Below are 4,218 nucleotides of genomic sequence, written 5' to 3' on the forward strand. Positions count from 1 at the left end.
AGTGTATTTCCTTCTGACAGCTGCGTGTGCCACATCCATAGCTCGAACTGAAGTGCTCCAAGAATATAAGATAATGTTTACAGTCCAAATATTATTATGAGCTAATAATATTCGATTGTTCTATTTTTAGCTTGACAGTCTAAAAATAGACACCGCCCATATGTCTAAAAATAGAAGTCCATCTATTTTTACCAACATGACCAATCATCCACAAATAGCATCATGCAACTCATAGACCATGATCCGTATGTCTAAAAATAGACTTTGCGCCAAAAATAGCCTGCGGGCCCACTTAGTGAAGGCAACTTCTTTTCAATAAGCTCCATCATCTTGTTGCATTTTCAATAAGGAGAAGGTTTGTGAGAAGCCTTTGATTGTCTATGAGCAGCAGAGAGATTGTATTGAGAGCTGGATAGCTTTTGAGCTAAGGCTTTGTGTAATCCAAACTATATTTCCACTTGTATGATAATACAGAGATGGGGTTTTAGGCAGGTTATTTCCCCGGGTAAATTCTTCTGTGTTATGTGTGATTGATTCCTTCTTATTAGTTATATGTGTTATTATTGATGTTGGTCATGGTTGATTAAGCTTCCGTTAAATTGTTCGTAGAAGTAGATCAAGTGTTTTGCTTTAGTACATTGCATTACCAGGTGATCTACACGTGGGAAATTTCTACATGGTATCAGAGCTAGCTGATTTGTAGAAAAAGTTCTACATGGTATCAAAGTTGGCTGATTTGTAGGAAAAATTCTACAAAATTCTACACTTTCATTACCTAGATTCTCTACAGTAGAACCTCTTCTTGAGCACTATTTCTCCTTGGCTTTGAAAGTTGTTGGCTGTTGCATATTCTATTGCTAACTCTTCTTAATTTTCAACAAATTTATTTTATTGTTGGGTTTTGTCACCATTTCTTCATCTAAGAGCTTTTCCTACTCCCTCTCCTTTGACATAACTTACTTGCTTTGGTAGCTGCTACCAATTCAGTCCTGTAAACATGATTCTTATAATGACCAACTTAGCATGAAAATCATATTCAATTTTATAAGATCTATAACAAGATCTCATCTTCTACAATGTTTCTTGGATCTACTTGTTGAGCCAATTCCTTTCCAACCAATACACTTGTTTTTCCTCAAGAGCATATCAAATCTTCACTTCCTTACAATCATCTCACGTACTTCCTAAGAATTCAACTTGTCCCCTCTTGTTGTAAGGTTCTTCTTCTCTTCATCCTCTTTTCATTGTCAAACTGTCCTCAAACTTGGAAATTTCATGGATCAACTCTTCTTGACATGAAAGCATCTCCATGATCACTTCATTTCACTTTCAGCTGTATTGTAACTCTAAAATCCAATATCTTCTATTCTTACTACATCACCAAAGAGAATTTAGGCTCATCACCAAAGAGAATTCATGGTTTGGTATTCTCCAAAGAATGTAGCTTCTTTGATACCACTTGATGACAGACTAGGTTACCCTGAATTCCAATACACCTAGGTGACTCCAAACACAACTATGTTTTCCTATCTAATTCAATAATAGTTTAGGAACCATTTTAAAATCTGCAGTCAAAAAGAGAATATGGATTTGTCTTGATAAGTTCCATGAGAGAGCTTTCTCTCATCTTCCAATCTTTTCCCTTACCTCATCCAATGACATAATATTCCTTTTAACAAGTGATGCAACGAGAAGGCTAAATGGGAATTTACGAACCAAACATGCAACCCTGAAAACTCTTTCTTATAGGCGCTACAAAATAATCTAGCAACACTAAAAAATAACTTGTAGGTGCTATAGGATAATTTCGTAGCGCTCCTTAAAAATCTATTTTTCGAATTTCTGGAAGTTGAAACAACTTGGCTCCCTTCCCATTCAATTCTACATAGACTTGAATGGGTATTTAGCACAAGGATTGATTTCATACACTTTTCTTTATCTATATTTGCAAATTATTACACATTTGGTGTTATGAAACCAACTCACAAAAAGATAGAAAACATAGATCAATGCCTTAGAATTTAGCCTCTTCAAGGGGGCAACCTCCTTTACATTACACAAATGAGTGATTCTTTGATGATTCAAATGACAAAACCTCCTTTCTATATATAGGAGTCTAAGGAGTCACAATATAACCCAACCGACCTAACAATAATAAAATAAAGGCACAAAAATAACAATAGAGGGATTCTATGGGGCACAGTAATAACAATATGGGGACAATAGGGGCACAAAAATATTAATGAGGGATACAAATAAAATAGTAATGGGATAATCACTAGTATTATAGGGACTTAACATGCCCCTCTCCTTCAAAAAAGTGTTGTCCTCAACACTTGAGTAGTTCTGGATGCTTCTGTATGACGTTCTCATCCTCCCATGTGGAATATTTAGCGGATAAGTTCTTCCACTGGATGAGATACTTCGAAATTGATCGATTTTGTAGCTGTCGAGTTCTTGTTTCTGTGACTTCTTCCGGTTCCAATATAATTTTTCCTTCCTCGTCAAGTTCTGGCAATATAGTTTGAACTAGGAGCTTGTCGCCTATAACCTTCTTTAAACATGAAACATGGTAAACTGGGTGCACTCGAGAAGCTGCAGGAAGCTCCAATTTGTATGCCATAGTACCAATCTTTTGCAACACCTTGTATGGACCATAATACTTTGGTGATAATTTATTATCCTTCTTAGCTTGCTTGAGGGACATTTGTTTATATGGTTGTAGCCGTAGGAATACCCAATCACCTATATTAAAACTTCTTTCGCTGCGATGTTGATCTTCCTGTTGTTTCATTCTATTCTGCGCCAACACGAGGTTATCCTTTAAGTGTTGGAGGACTTATTGTTGATGCTCTATGTGATGTTCCACTGCTTGAACCTTAGAATTTTCTCTTAAATATGATGTGATGGATGGTGGCTAATATCCATAAAGTGCCATAAATGGAGTCATTTTAGTTGCTGTATGGAAGGAAGTGTTATACCACCATTCAGTGAGAGGAAACCATTTGACCTGTTGTGTCTTTTTATCATATACAAAGCAACGAAGATATCCTTCCAAACATTTGTTTACTATCTCAGTTTGCCCATAGGATTGAGGATGATAAGATGAGCTATGAGCTAACTGAGTACCGAGACAAGAAAATAATTCTGTCCAAAAATTTCCAGTGAAAATGGGATCTCTATCACTTACAATAATCTTTGGGTTTCCATGTAGCTTTCGAATCGTTTCCATAAATGCAGTAGAAACTGTAGTGCATTTAAATGGATGTGATAATGCACAAAAGTGTGCATACTTGGTAAGTCTGTCAACTACCACCATGATGACACTCTTTCCCTCAGACTTGGGTAAACCTGTGATAAAATCCATTGAAACCTCCTCCCAACGTTGGCTTGGAATGGATAAAGGTTGTAATATACCTGGGGTCTTAATTGTTTCAACTTTATTTTGTTGGCAAACCAAACATTCTACCTCAAACTTTTGAATATCCAATTTAAGGCCATCCCAAAAAAAATCCTTCTTAACCCTGTGGTAAGTTTTTAAAAATCCTAAGTGCCCTCCTAAGGGAGAAGTGTGCAATTCCATAAGAATCTTTTGTTTGAGTTGGGAATTCTTACAGAGGTATAAGTGATCTTTGTACCATAACGAATCATTTTTCCAGCTAAATGTATCAGATGTACTGGAATCTTGTTGTAACTTTTGAATAAGTGCCCACACTTCTTCAACATTCTTCCATTCCTCCCTTGCTTTGTTTATCCAATCTGGTTGGATAATAGAAATGGCGCACAACAATGCTTCCACATCCTCATCCTTTCTTGAGAGTGCATCTGCCACCACATTTTGCTTCCCTTTTTTGTAGATGATTTGAAAGTCATAACCCAACATCTTTGTGACCCAATTTTGTTGCTCTTCAGAGGATAATCTTTTTTCTAAAAATTACTTAAGGCTATCAAGATCTGTTTTTACCTTGAAGTGTCTTCCCATTAGGTAGGGTCGCCATTTCTTAAGTGCATGTAGTATTGCCAACATTTCCTTCTCATAAATAGCTTTGTGTAAAAACTTTCCCTTGATTGGACGACTTTCAAAAGCAATGGGTCTTTCATCTTGTATTAAAACAACACCAATTCCATTTCCTAAGGCATCACATTCCACAATAAAGGTTTTTGTGAAGTCCGGTGTATCTAAGACCGGTGCTTGGCACATTGCCTCTTTAAGATGTT

The sequence above is a fragment of the Pinus tabuliformis genome, chromosome 6 (genome assembly GCF_031772625.1).
Source record: "Pinus tabuliformis cultivar Carrire ecotype Pingquan chromosome 6, CPIR1, whole genome shotgun sequence".
Classification (NCBI taxonomy): Eukaryota; Viridiplantae; Streptophyta; class Pinopsida; order Pinales; family Pinaceae; genus Pinus; species Pinus tabuliformis.